Source organism: Hyaena hyaena, unplaced genomic scaffold (genome assembly GCF_003009895.1).
Source record: "Hyaena hyaena isolate Hyena2069 unplaced genomic scaffold, ASM300989v1 scaffold_582, whole genome shotgun sequence".
In the NCBI taxonomy this organism is placed as follows: domain Eukaryota; kingdom Metazoa; phylum Chordata; class Mammalia; order Carnivora; family Hyaenidae; genus Hyaena; species Hyaena hyaena.
Window position 1 is genome coordinate 885703 of NW_024081214.1, and position 15612 is coordinate 901314.

The 15612-nt window shown below is 41.7% G+C and overlaps 1 protein-coding gene across 2 annotated transcripts in view; it reads right to left on the reverse strand.

Moving 5' to 3' along the window:
• Window positions 1-14576, reverse strand: part of USF3 (upstream transcription factor family member 3) — a 51575-nt gene extending 36999 nt beyond the window's left edge. For both annotated transcript variants that reach the window (XM_039256636.1, XM_039256635.1), the window contains exon 1: window positions 14534-14576. The gene's annotated coding sequence lies outside the window, so the exon portion shown is untranslated. The remainder of the gene's footprint in view (window positions 1-14533) is intronic.
• Between the last annotated feature and the right edge of the window lie 1036 nt (window positions 14577-15612).

Consider the following 15612-nt stretch of genomic DNA (forward strand, 5'->3'; position numbering starts at 1 on the left):
ATTATCACATGCACGTAAGTTTTGTATCAAAATGAAATCATGCTATATACGTCACTCTGAACCATGCTTTCTTTTTACCTAGAAATATGTTATGAACATCTTTCCAGGTAAGTACATATCAATTTGCCTTATTCTTTTAATACGTATGTAGTGTTACGCAGCACAGAGCCATAATTTATTTAGCTGGTTCTCATTGATCAATACTCATGTTTTCCCTCTTTCCCTTTTACTATTTTTGTTACTAAAAACAATCCTGAAAAAAAAAAAGGGCTGCAATCAACACCTTAAGCTTTTCTTAGTCCCAAAAGCAACAAAAGATATCTTATTGCTTAAGTTGCATCTCCTTGATAACTTATGAGGCTGAATACCCTTTCACATGGTATGATTCATTTATATTTCTTTTTCTGTGATGTGCTTTTTACTATCTTGATTTTTTCTTCCTTGTAATTTCAATTTTTATATCCTCTAACTTAAGTAAAATAAAAAGCTTTCCAAGTAGTTATATTTCCCTTTTTCGTTCTCATTTTGTTAATTTCTGTGTGTGTGTCTGTGTGTGTGCATGCACGCACACCAACACAGTTTCCTTGCATTATGTTTGGCAGTAAATAGTATCTGATTTTTAGGGGCGCCTGGCTGGTTCAGTCAGTGGAACATGCAACTCTCCATCTTCTTCGGGTTGTGAGTTTGAGCCACATGTTGGGTGTAGAGATTACTTAAATAAATAAAATTTATTTATTATTTGGGGTGCCTGGGTGGGTCAATAGGTTAGGTGTCTGATTTCAGCTCAGGTCATGATCTCAGAGCCCTGCATAGGGCTTTGGGCTGACAGTTCTGAGCCTGAAGACTGCTTCAGATTCTGTTTCTGTCTCTACCTGCCCCTCCCCAGCTCATGCACTGTGTCTCTCTCAAAAATAAACATTTAAAAAAACATTTTTTTAATAAATAAAAATTTTTAAAGTGTCAAATTTTTAGAATTTGAGATTTTTTATAGCCCTCGTACATGTTATATTTTTAAGTGTTACATGATATTTTTTAAAAAGTGATTTCTACACCCAACATGGGGCTCAAACTCACAACCCAGAGATCAAGAGTCGCACACTCTAATGAATGGGTCAGCCAGGTGCCACCCTCCTCCTTTCAAAAAATTTTTATTATCTTTTTTAAGGTTTGTTTATTTTTGAGAGAGAGAGTACAAGCAGGAGAGGGCCAGAGAGAAGGGAACGGAGGATCCGAAGCGGGCTCCACACTGACGGCAGGAAGCCCAGTGTGGGGCTCAAACTCATGAACCCGCGGGATTATGTAACCTGAGCCAGAGTTGGATACACAACAGACTGAGCCACCCAGGCACCTCTACTCTTTTTAAATGAGTATTTAAGAAGAATCTCTATTATTACCTACTTAGGTGTAATGTTGTATTAAGTATTTTTAAAAGAAAATGTTTGCCCTTTGAAATAAACTTTGATAACAAATTACTATGCATGCATTTTCTTTTACTCAATAATTGCCTGGGGCATGTATATGTGTATTTTATTTTTAAACTGTCTACATTATTTTGTTTTATATTTGTCTGACATAACACAAATCAGGAGATTTGGCTCTACACAATCTAAGAGCATTAAAAAAAACAAGAAACAAAGGGAAAGAAAAGGAAAGGAAAGGGAAGGAAAGGAAAGAAAAAAGAAAAGTAGAGGATTTATTCCAGTCACATTTATTGTAAATATTGTCCCATGTGGTCATATTCTCTTCTCTCTCTCCTCCCACCTATATTTTACTTTTCCTTGCCTGATTTTTTGTTTTATTCCACAACACCTTTTTTTCTCTTTTATCTGTTCAATTTATGAATTTCTCTAACTATTTTAAGAAACACATGATAGCGGACATTTGATATGTTCTCCTCTCCACCTCATGGAACTCCCTGATTCCCACTGAGGCATATGCCCCTAAACCAGCCCTTGTGCTTCAGTGGCAGGCCTGGGCAGGGCTTGGCAAATGGCTTTTTTCTGGGCACAGTGACTGGTCTCAGACTGGTCCAAATATAGCAAACTTTAGGACTTTTCCTTGATGTATGGGTAGCTATGCCTTTCCCTTTTCCAATTTAAAGAGAAAGCATGTAATTTCAAATATGGACGTTACAGACATCATGCAAAAGAAAAAAGCCAGTTTGAGGATGAAAGTGACACACAAAGAAAAGCAAAGCTGAGAGAAAAGCAATTGCTTACTGATAAACCTATCTTCACATTAACATTTAAATATATTTTCTTCCTCTTAAAAACAGTATCTATGGTCTCCTCCCCTCTCATTACGAAAGGATTTTTTAATTTTTTTTTTTTTTGAGAGAGAGACAGAGAGAGAGAGTGCACATGCAAGAGGGGGAGGGGCAGAAAGAGAGAAAGGGACAGAATATCTGAAGTGGGCTCTACACTGACAGCAGAGAGCCTGATGGAGGGCTCAAACTCATGGACGGTGAGATCACAACCTGAGCCAAAGTCAGACTCAATCAACTGAGCCATCCAGGCACGCCATTATAAAAGTTTTAAAATATTCTATTTCTTACCCACCAACTGCCCACTGCCCATCTCTCATGCCAAGCTTAACTGAAATTGTGTAGAATTTTGGCTCTAGTGGTTAGTTCTCCTCCTTGATTTATCTTGCATATCCAACAGTTTATAATTTTCTTCTTTGTCTTTTTGTACCATATTTTAAAAATATACTTTATTTTTGGCAGAGTGCAAGCAGTGGAGGGGCAAAGAGAGGGGGACAGAGGATCCAAAGTGGGCTCTGTGCAGACAGGCTGACAGCAGCGAGTCCTGTGTGGGGCTCCATCTCACGAACTGTGAGATCATGACCTGAGCCGAAGCTGATGCTCCAGCAATTGAGCCACCCAGGTGCCCCATACTATATTTTAGAAGAATTCCTTGGTTTGATTATCTAGTTTATTAGTCATCTATTACAATCATGTTGCTATTCAGCCTGCTACTGAAGTTTTTCTTTCAGAAAACATGTTTCTAATTTCCTAAAACCTTCTTGTTCTTTTTCACAGCACCATTGCTTTTTTATGGAAATCACATACTCTCAAATTTTTTAGGATATTTTAAACAAAAATGTTATCTTTTGTCCATTACATTCAATTCGCTCTCTCAAAGATCAATTCCTCTTTTTGTTCAGCTTGATGTCACTCTTTCATCCTATTGGTTTTCCTTAAATATTTAGTGAGAATTCGTTAACTGGATTAGCAGAGGGTTTCCCTGGCTTAGTAGTTTTCAATTCTGGATACACGATAGAAACCATCCCTTTAAAGAAAGCTCCTTAGATGATTTTAATGTGCTTCTACCACTAAGAACCCATGCTTTAATATATGTGAAAATCACTCTTCTCCCTGCCATGACTGTGCATGCTAATCATAAAAGTTCTGGCTATCAAAAGTATCACACATGGATGGAGAGGTGGCTTTTGATTCTCTCTCTGGTCCTAAAGCCCATGGAGATGCCCTCAATTTATATAAACATATTCTACTAGGTTAGCCTGTGAGGAAACACTGTAATTAGGTATTTTAATTGGTCCTGTTACAGCTGTTGTGAAGTCTGCTATTTAATCACCTTTGACCACTGCTATGGTCTGAATGTATCCCCCTAAAATTCTTATGTTGAAATCCTAAATCCCAAGATAATGATATTAAGAGGTAGGGCCTTTGGGAAATGATTAGGTCATGAGGGCAAAGCCTTCGTGAAGGGGATTTATGTCCTTAGGAAAGATGGTCCAGAGAGCTTGCTTACCCCTTCCACCATGTGAGGGGGGTACAGCATCAAGTAGGTAGACCACAACCTGGAAGAAGGCCTTCAGCAGAATCCAACTATGCTGGCACCATGATTTGGACTTCTAACATCCAAAACTGTGAGAAATGAATTTCTGTTGCTTATAAGCCACCCAGTCTACATTTTGTTACAGCAGCCTGAATGGACTAAGACAACCAACCTCAAACCCTTACTACTTTTCAAATTTCTAAGCTTTGGGATTTTCCAGAAGTACAGTGGGAAAACTCACTTTCCTACTTTAAGTTTGTGATGTGTTGCAAGTTCTCCAAACTGTATAGTTTTGCCGTCAACCCAATCCCATATGTTTTGCATTTTTCACAAATTCCTTAGTGTTTTTGATCTCTAGAGGGCACCCTTCCCAGCTTTTCAATGTTAATAAAGATGTACCCTTATTTTCCTATTTTTAATTCTTTTTGTTGCTAAATAAATTTTTTTCACTATACAAATAAAACATCCTTATATTAAATTACTTAGATCATACTGAAGGTTTTAAGTCATAAAAGATACAGTCTTTCACACCAACTTTCCTCCTCAAATTTCCTGTCAAGATGACTCAAGTAATTACTGCTATGCTACTATTTTCCCCTTTCCATACTCTAGTCTTTGGAAACAGGTACTAAGTCTAACCCATACTCAAGGAGAAGGGAATTAATCTCCATCTAATAGAGAAGAGAGTACCTAAATATATTTTTTAAAATTATGCTAAGATTTGTCTCTTCTCCAATTTATTTACTCAATCATTTATTTATATCAGCATGGTCTCAAAGAAATATTTTACCCTTTCGGTTAAAATATAATGATATGGTTATTTTGGGGCGCCTGGGTGGCTTAGTCGGTTAAGCGTCCGACTTTCGCTTAGGTCATGATCTCACGGTTCGTGGGTTCGAGCCCCGCGTCGGGCTCTGTGCTGACTGCCATCTCAGAGTCTGGAGCCTGTTTCAGTCTGTGACTCCCTCTCTCTCTGACCCTCCCCTGTTCACGCTGTCTCTCTCTCCTAGAAATAAATAAAAATATTAAAAAAAAAAATGATATGGTTATTTTATTGTTGAAATTATTCAAGCTTTGGCCATTGGGCACTCTTCCGAGCTAGTTTCTGTGTCCTTTTCACGAGCCCTCCTCTCCCTCCCACCTCCATATGATGCTAGATGATGTTCTGGGCTCATCTTGTGATATATATTCTATTGGTTCTGTTTCTCTGAAGAACCGTAACATAGTAGGTAATCAATAATAAGAATGTTAGTGAGGTGTCTTGGTAGCTCAGTTAGTTAAGCGTTCAACTTTGTGGTCATGATCTCACAGTTTGTAGGTTCAAATCCCACATCAGGCTCTGCGCTGACAGTGTAGAGCCTGCTTGGGCTTCTCTCTCTCTCCCTCTGTCTCTGCCCCTCCCCTTGCACTTTCTAGAAATAAATAAACAAACAAACAAACAAATAAATAAAACTTAAAAAGAAAAAGGATGTTTGTGAAGGAATGAATGACTGGTGCAAGGTGCAGGAAATTTTTTAGGCCCCAAAAAGTGATTCTGAAGCACAACCACTATAATTACTAACACCCCATACATCTGTCACCTCATATTAATGAATGAATGGCATAGGAGAATGAGAAAAGTCTTTGATATCAGACCTAATATCAAAAAGCTGACATTTACTAGCTATTTGGTTTTAAAATAACTATTCTTTGGGGTGCCTGGATGGCTCTTGATCTCAGAGTTTTAAGTTCAAACCCCACACTCGGTGTAGAGATTACTTAAAACAATAATAATAATGGGGTGCCCGGGTGGTTCAGTAGGTTAAGCATTAGATTCTTGATTTCAGCTCAGGTCTTGATTTCAGGGTCATGAGTTCAAACTCCATGTCGGGGTCTACACTGAAGTAAAGCCTACTTAAAATAAAATTTTAAAAATAAAAATAAAATAAAATAAAAAAATAAAATGAGTCTGGGTGGCTCAGTTGGTTAAGCATCTGGCTACCATTCAGGTTATCATCTCATGGTTTGTGGGTTCAAGCCTCATGTCAAGTTCTCCACTGACAGTTCAGAGCCTGGTTCGGATCCTTTCTCTTCCTCTCTCTCTGCCCCTCCCTTGCTTATGCTCTTTCTTTCTCTCAAAAATAAACATTTAAAAAATAATAATAAAATAAAATCTTTTTTTCCCCCCCAAGTCCTAGGGATTCCTGCATAGCTCAGTCAGTTGAGCATCCAACTCTTGGTTTTGGCTCAGGACATGATCTCATGGTTTGTGAGATGGAAGTCTGAATCCAGCTCTGTGCTGGTGGTACAAAGCCTGCTTGAGATTCTCTCTTTCCCCCTCTCTCTCTGCTCTTCCCCCATTCATGCTTTCCCTCTCTGTCTCAAAAGAAATAAACCTTTAAAAAAAGTTCCTCCGTTAAAAAATAAAATAGGTCATGATCTCACTGTCCATGGGATTGAGCCCCATGTCAGGCTCTGTGCTGACAACATGGAGCCTGCTTGGGATTCTCTCTCTCTCCCTCTCTCTCTGCCTTTCCCCAACGTGTGCACACTTACATGCATACACACACACACACACTCTCTCTCTCTCTCTCTCAAAAATAAATAAAATTTTAAAACTTTAAAAACAGTAAAATAACTATTACTTGAAGTCTTAGCATCGTCACATTTAAAATTTGGGAGACTATCACCAACCTCTTGGAGGACTGTTAGGATTTTATAATGCATTTAATGCGTCAAGCATGTGTCTGGTACATGGCAAGAGCTCAGTACATAGTAGTTGCCTTTTTTCCATTTCCCACCTAAATCACTGGGAAGATGGAGGTCATCCGGTAAGAGTTCCTTCACTGCATCCAACATATACCATAACAGACCTGTGCCCACGCATACTTTCAGCACTCCAGAATACCCAAAGATAACTCTTCCATCTACAGAGAAGGACTCTATACTTGACTCCTTTCTCTCTAGCACTTTATCTCCTCCTTAACCATTTTCTCTTTTGCTTCCAAAATACAGAGCTTATTAAACAAACATTTACTGCCTTTTCTATCATTCCATTTCTTTCCTACTACTCCTCTGAAACTTCGCATCTTTCCTGCATTGGCCAATCCCTCCTAACCCCAGAGTAGCAGTCTTCTGATTGTCCCCACCCACCAAAGCTGCTTTCTCGGAGGTCTGGACCACTCTTCCCCACACCAGAGGTCTTTTCTCTGCCTTCCCTCTCCTCTCTGCAGGACTGGAGGCTGCTGCTGTCTCCCTTTTCTCGGTGATTTCTCTCTCAATTTGTCTTCCTCTTCTCCAATTATGCATTTTCCTTCTCTAAATGAATCCTGGTCTCTCACTTTGACTTCCAAGTCTCAATACCGTTTGCTTTTCTATTTGCTTTCTCTCTACAAAGTTTCAAACTGTTTCCGTGTAAAAGGCATGTTTTGTTTTGTTTTGTTTTATGATACAGCCAACTTTCAACACAAATCTTGCCCCAAACCTTTGGTGAGGCAAGTGCTCTTCAGAATATTGTATTTCAAAACCAATTAACAGGTTTTTGCAACATGCTGAATAACCTTGCCTCTTAAGAGACCTACTTCCAACTTCTCCATTTTTATCAGTGACACCAAAACTTTATCTAGGCCCTAAAGCCAAAATTAATCTTCAAAATTTCTCACCAAATCCTATCACTTCTTTTCACAATGTTCATTTCCTCCTGTTTATTCCTACAATCTCAGATTAGGCCCTGTTTTATACGTCTGGCTTTTTTTTCTTTTCTTTTCCTTTCTTTCTTTCTTTCTTTCTTTCTTTCTTTCTTTCTTTCTTTCTTTCTTTCTTTCTCTCTCTCTCTCCCTCTCTCTCCCTCTCTCTTTCTTTCTTTCTCTTTCTTTCTTTCTTTCTTTCTTTCTTTCTTTCTTTCTTTCTTTCTTTCCTTCCTTCCTTCCTTCCTTCCTTCCTTCCTTCCTTCCTTCCTTCCTTCCTTCTTTCTTTCTTTCTTTCTTTCTTTCTTTCTTTCTTTCTTTCTTTCCCTTCCTCCCTCCCTCCCTCCCTCCCTTCCTTCCTTCCTTCCTGAGTAGGGTTCATGCCCAACACAAGGCTTGAACTCACAACCTGAGATCAAGACTTGAGCTAGGATCAAGAGTCAGACACTCAACCAACTGAGCCACCCAGGCGCCCCACATGTATGTCTCTTAATAGTCTTTTTAGCTCCCAGTCTTTCCCCTATTCTTCAAAGGCTTTATATTCCAGTGTCTCAGTCATCTTTCCAATTTACACTACTCAGCATGCGCCTCTCCTGCTTCAAAATCTACAGTACTACTTCCCAGCGTCTACTGTATCAAATCCAAACTCTTGGGACCTAACTTTCATGGCTCTAATTAATACCATTTTCTTCACTGGCCAGTCTCACTTATCCACTTCCACTAAATACAACACACACAGGAGAAGGGCAATCAAGCTAATCATGTCATCTACCCTTCTTTCCAATCCAGACAGGTTCTTCTCTATGCTACTTATCAGCTAGTTCATTTTTTGCTAAGTCTACGCTATTTGCCCACCGAAGTGAGCTTTCTACTACTTTGTTCTGCTTATTCAAATACTATTAACCCTTTAAAGAAACTCTGTCCTCCTCTCTAAAACCTTTCCTAATATGTCTAAATAATACAAAACTCTCTACCTTTGTTCTGGATTCTATCATTCTCACTTCTTAGTAATCTTATTATGTAATATATCTTCTCTCATATATTATTAATCTCTCCTCCTCTGTTAGTGCTTTTTCATTTAAATATATCCTTATTCAGGGCACCTGGGTGGCTCAGTCGGTTAAGTGTCCGACTTCGGCTCAGGTCATGATCTCCCAGTTCATGGGCCCGTGGGTTCCAGCCCCGCATTGGGCTCTGTGCTGACAGCTAGCTCAGAGCCTGGAGCCTATCTTCAGATTCTGTATCTCCCTCTCTCTCTGACCCTCCCCTGATCACTCTCTCTCTCAAAAATAAATAAAACATTAAATATATATATATGGATATATATATTTATCCTTATTCAATTGAATACATCATTATTCAATTTTTTTTTCATTTAAAAGGCAAAAAAGGTTTTCTTTCTGATATTGTAAGTCTTTCCAGGTTTCATTCTTTCTCCCTCCCAACCATCAGGCTTCTTCAACAGTAGCTCATACTTGCCGTCCCTTCTTCCTCACTTCCCATCCACTCTTCACCATTACCTGGCTTTATTCACCAAACTGCTTGCAAAAGATCTCCACACTATCAATCCAATGAACTCTGTAGGAAATATCTGTTGTTGTTGTTTGGCTTTCTGGCAACAATAGCTTACTTTTCCCTTGGAGAGCTTCTCTGCCTGATTTCTGAGGTCTGATAGGACCATCAAATATGGGCTTATCTCTGAGGTAGGCAAAGGGCTGACCAATAAGACCACAAGGAGGAAAGGAGGCTGGGGCTCAGTTAGCCCTATGGGCCCATGGGATCCTGGAATATGCTGTTTCTAGGTATTCTGCCTTCCTTCACTTCTGTGAGCTTAGCCAATATCTATCCATAAGCTTTCTGCTTCAGTTAGCCAAAGGCAATTTCTATTGCTCATTACCAAAGAGAAATGAGAGTAGAGGTAGAAGTGGTACCTCTCATGGTTACACCACACATTTCTTCTCCCTGTCCCCTTCACTGTGGCTTCTGCTGTTTAAGAAATTACAGAGCTAAGGTGAGGATGCCTTCACCAGGGGACCCAATAATGGCTTCATTAACTGTGAAGTAAAGCTATCTGGGGCTCCACACGCAGCCAAGCAATAGTTAAAAGGGAAGATACAGGAGCACAGATGGAAAGTGGAGAATCCTGGGGCACCTCTTTGTATTAACACTAGCAGTGAAGTTACCAGTAGATTACTGCTACCCTACACAGGCAAGACCTGCAAGGGTCCTCTATTCCTGTGTTCAGGAATAAAAGTTTGCAAACCACATATCTGACTCCAAAGTCCATTCTCTTTGACATACCAGTTTCTACTGATACCATCTATTTGTAGCTCCTTACTCAAGAAAGGATCCCACTTGTTTCCATTCTTTGGTACCTGTTAGTTCATGTGGAATGTTCATATCAACCTTTCAACTGAAAACTCCTAACTTATCCTCTTTGAAACTTTCTCTGATCCCTAGAGGTTAGTCCCAAACATCCTGACATAATACTTCACAATGTCTTATCATGAAATACACTCTATTATGCTTCCTGGTTTTTCTCACTAGCCTGTAAGGCTTCTAAATGGTAGAAACCACATCTTTTATATTTGTATCCTCAACAATTAGTACTCAAATATGGGCGTAATAAATTCTACTGAAAGAATATCTGGTCTTTCTTAAGTTTTCATAATATTAGTTACTGCATCTTAGATTTGGGGTATTTATGTTTAAATTTGCATCTAATGAATACCATCTTCAGTACTTTAATTTATGAAATGGTGTTCCCCAATCCTTCCAATAAGTCTAAAAACTTAAGTGCTGGGTCCCCGCTGTTTACTATTTCTGTATTCTCTTTAGCACCTATGAGTATTAGGCACATGGTAAGCACTCAATAAATACTTGATGAACTGAATTTAAAACACAGTATTAGCACATTAATAGGAGCAACTTATCATGCTCTACTGATCTAATTAAAAGATCTGGCCTTCTGAAGTAGGGCAATTGTACTCATATGGAAAATTTAATGAGAAAAAGAAAAATTATCCAACTGGACAGTTAAAAGCTTTTTTCTTAGTGAGAGTTCTGCAAATATTTTATGGATAATAGGAGTGAGCCTCTAGAGCTCAGAGTAAAAGACTCAAAATATGTATCCCCACACATATTGGAAGGAAGATTACATGTTTAGGGGAACTGCTGCAACCATAATTACTTAAATTCCATTAACCCTTACCAAATCCATAATAGAAGTATAAGACATAAAAATATTTAATAGCAAATCTATCCATGTCAAGTCTACCTACACTAAAGAAGTATAGGACTATCTCTGCATAATGTATAACACGGCAGTCATTTACTCACTCAACAAACATTTATTTGGTCCCTACTAATGACACGTGCTATGTTAGGCCCTAAAATTACAAAGATGGGGGTACCTGGCTAGCTCAGTTGGTAGAGCATGTGACTCTTAATTTTGGAGTTGTAAGTTCAAGTTCCATGGGGGTGTAGAGATTACTTAAAAACAAAATCTTTAGGGGCACCTGGGTAGCTTAGTTGGTTGAGTGTCAGACTCTTGGTTTTGGCTCAGGTCATGATCTCACAAACCACAGGACTAAGCAGCGTGGAGCCTGCTTGTGATTCTCTCTCCCTCTTTTTCTCTCCCTCTCTGCCCTCCCCCTGCTCGCACCTGTGTGCTCTCTCTTTCTCAAAATAAATAAATAAACTTTAAAATAAAATAAAATCTGGGGTGCCTTGGTGGCTTAGTCAGTTAAGTGTCCAACTTCGGCTCAGGTCAGGTCATGATCTCACGGTTCAAGGGTTCGAGCCCTGCGTTGGGCTCTGTGCTGACAGCAAGCTCAGAGCTCGGAGCCTGTCTTCAGATTCTGTGTCTCCCTCTCTCTCTCTCTGACCCTCCCCTGCTCACGCTCTCTCACTCTCTCTCTCAAAAATACATAAAACATTAAAAAATTTTTTAATGAAATAAAATCTGTAAAAAATATAAAAAATTCAAAATGACAAGGATGAAGAAGAGCATGCACTTCCCATGTTGGGGGATTCTAACTTTGCCATGCTGCAATGGTATTAAGAATATAACACGAGGGGTGCTTGGGTGGCTCAGTAGTTTAGGCGTCCACTTTGGCTCAGGTCATGATCTCATGGTCTGTGGGTTCGAACCCCACATCGGGCTCTGTGCCGACAGCTCAGAGCCTGGAGCCTATTTCAGATTCTGTGTCTGCCCCTCCCCAGCTCCTGCTCTGTCTCTGTCTCAAAAATAAATAAGCATTAAAAAAAATTTAAAAATGAGAGAATATAACATGAAACATACCTCCTGGAATTGCTCAATATGGAGGCTCAAAATAGCAGTCTGGTAGAAAAGGTAGATAAACACATACTATGGCAACGTGATTAGCAGTACCCCAGAAATAAGTACAAATTGTTATGGGGCCACAGAGGAGAAAATAACCAACCTACTGAAGGAATCAGGAAAAGATATGTTAGACACTGACATCCATACATGAAGTCAGTGCAAGTTAAGGTGTAAGAAAGCTACCACAACAGAAACATCAGGGACAGAATCAAACCTGAAACTAGGGATGCAAGCAGTGTCAGAATTCCAAAGAAAATCAATCCAAATCATAGCAAATTACTGTAGAAGAGCCAAAAAGTAAAATGCCCCTTGCTGTTAAGCTTGAGAGTAATGAAACACATATACAATTAAACCTCCACAGGGTATAAGCATAAAGGGGGTCTTTTAAACAACATGTGGCAGAAAGTTCAAAGGGAACCAATCGCTAAGAGTTAGAGCTGTTAGGAAAACCTTCGTAAAAGCAGAGTTAGAACTACTGTTGGTGGGGAGAAGGAGTAAAAGGAGGGCTGTCCACATGCTGAAAATGACCAATGTCATTAACAAAAGCAAGATTTGAACTACACAGTTGTGGGACCATGAAGAGGTCCAAAGGTTTGGAAGCACTGGGTTAAAAACTGGACACATGAGTGAAGGCCTGATTCAGCAGAGCCAGGAACACAAACCTAGCAGCTTGAACACTGTTCTAGACTCAGGAGTTATCAACCATGACCGCTAAACAGAAACACCTGGAGAACTTTAAAAACTATGTCTCTGGCTAAGGCTCACCCTATATCAAAAGTAAGAGGGGCACCTGGGTGGCTCAGTCAGCTAAGTGTCCAACTTTGGCTCAGGTCAGGATCTCTCAGTCTGAGTTCGAGCCCCACGTCGCACTCTGTGTTGACAGTGGGATGCTTGGAGCCTGCTTCATATTCTGCCTCTCTCTCTCTCTGCCCCTACCTCGCTCATGCTTTGTGTGTGCGTGTATCTGTCTCTCTCTAAAAAATAAACATTAAAAGTTAAAAAAAAAAAAAAAAAAGTAAGAGAATCTTTGGAGGGAGTGACATGGACGTTAAAATGTAAAAGCATACAAGGTGATTCTACTCTACAGTCCAGATTCAGAACCACTGGACTTGAGGCTAGAGAAGTAAGGGATGACAGATATGGTAAAACCTAAGCTTGATTTCAGTCCCTGTTTATAAGTAACAATGCTGAGCTGATTACCTGTGGATGCTTATCTTCTAACCTTAGTTAAACATTCTGTTTTCTTAATGTTTCTTTTCCCTTGTTGACCATGGAACCCATCAATTTCTCTTACATGACTGGTTCACATTTCCATGATGTCTTATAGACAACTAACTTAGAAAATAAATATTTCAATCCTATGCTGCCCTTATATCCCTGCAATGCTGTGCTTTCATATTAAGGACTGTTCTAGGCTGCAATCATTTTTTAAATCCTCTTTTAAATATAGATAGAATATAATACCTACATATACAAGATCTATATTTACTTAAACTAGATCAAAATATAAGATTAAGTATTTATTCTTGTAGTATCTGGAGACATACTATTCCCAGTTACAGACATACAATGATTGATTACAAAGTACTTTGCTTCAGGATCCTTTACAAATAAAGACAAGCAACAAATGTATCCCATACAGTAACTCTGTACTACATTAAAGAAGTGTCCTAACTGAGAGGAAAAACAGAGATGATTAGAGAGTAGGGCAGCCTTCAAAAAGCAGGTTGGTTTGTTTGCTTACTTGTTTTTAAAGAAAAAGCAAACGTATGGATATACTTTAGGGTCCATGTTACTCACTGAAGTATTTATTCAAGAAATCTTTACTTTGTCTAAAGGTAAGCAACCTTCTTTATGCAAACTTAAGTCAGCTACAACTGTCTTATTGTTGGTGGTGTTAGATCAGTATACCTACTTAATGGTAAAAATGGTATGAGTACATAATCTGGAAGCTCTTAGCTGGATTCCACACACACATAGGTTTGTGTAGTCTCTAATTTCCAGACAAAGTTAATAAACTCGAACGACCATATCCCAACGTAACCGTGGAGCGGGGAGGGGACAGTGAGCATTGGAAAACCCAATGATCAAAATGTGAAACATGAAAAAAAGTCCAGAAATATTTCTTCAGAAATATGGAGCCAGATTTCAAGAGTTGGCCATTTGCTTGTACCGATCCTATTAAGAACGGAAAAGAAAGCCTTCTAAAATGAAAACGCAAGCCTAACTCTCTGACTGTAGGGGTGAGACTCACCAAGCAAGTCTCATGAGTCGGACCAGCGGGTCCGAAGAAATTCGGAGAGCAAGAATAAAGTGGGGATGAAGGAGACGGAAAAAGGTGAAGGAAACAGGCAAAGGCCATCCGGTGTGAACCTTGATGCCCGGCTCTTTATGCACCCAGGGCAGCGTGGAGCCTCCTTCGCCCCGCGCGCATCTGGGGGCCCGGCCGCAGCGCAATTCCCCCACCGGCCCGGCACCAGGGGGCGCGGGGCGCCGGAGACCGGGGAGAAGAGGGGTAGGTTCACCGCCCACGCTCGCACCCCACCGGGTTCCGTACTCAGGGGTCCCCAGGAAGGAGACACACTCTGCGCAGCCCTAGTCTCCGGGACCGGGAGGGGGGGTGGGTGGAGCAGAGCCCGGAGCCGCCCCCCGGAGCCGCCCCCGCAGCCCCGGCCTCCGCCCCCCGCCCCGGCTGTCAGTGGCCCCCTCCCGCAGTCACTCACCCGCGGGCTGCGCGGTCTTGGCCGCGGCGGCAGCGGCGGCGGCGACCCCCGCCTGGGTCATGATCCCAGGCGGGTACGGCAGCGGTGTCCGACCGCCCGGGCGAATCTCTCCGTCCGCGGCCGCCGCCTGCTCCTCTGGGGCTGGGGGAGCGCGGGCCCAGGCCCTCCTCTCCCCCCGCCCCCGCCGCCTCTTCTTGCGGCCACCGCCGCCGCTGCGAGCCCGAGCCCTCAAGGCCGGAGACCCGGCGGCAGCGCGGCCTCAACTTTCCCAGCCCCCCTCCCCCCGCCCCTCCCCGCCCCTCCCGCGGCCGCCGCTCGGCAAGCGAACAGCCTACCCTTGGTGCGCCGCGCTCCCGCCCCTGCCACTCCGCCCACCAACCCGGTCCCGGGGAGGTTGCCGCGGTGGCCAATCAGAACCTGGAACGCCGTTGCGCTAGGCTAGAGGGCGGGAGTAGATAGAGGGAAAACCGAAGAGTGAACGGGCCTCGGGCGGCCCAATGAGGAGGGCCGGGGGGCGGAGGTGTGCAAGTTGGGTTGAAGGAACAGGAAATATTCTTAAAGGTAGAGTGATGGGCAGCAAGGAAAGCCAGTAGGTGAATGGGAGAGAGGTGGGCCTGGTTCCTTAAAGGGGACGCCTTGAGAACCTAGAAAAGGAGGTGGTTTTAAGAAACTTCTTTGTATCTTGTTCTCTGTGCTGCTTGTCACGTCTTTCAGTAGTTTGGAAGTGGAAAAGCTAAAAAGGAAAAAGGCATGGAAGGCTTTCAAGAACGACTAGAGAGCTCCTCTTAGCCTAGATGGTAGGAAGGGAAACGATACCTCCGTCACAAGAAGTGGGGGAGAAAGAAGAGAATCCAGACGTCTCAGACTGCCCTTTCTCCGGAAGATCATTGCCAACCTGACGCTGCTCGAATTTGTAGGTTGCGGTCATCTGTCATCCTGCGTTTACAAAAAAGCACGGATTCCTTTCAGCTGGAGATGACTGTGTTCAGAAGTGTCCTGGCGGCCTTCCAGCTGGGAGAAAACAGTATGTGGCATTGGGGGTTGGGGTTTGGAACCTCAACCTTGCGTTCCTAGAGACC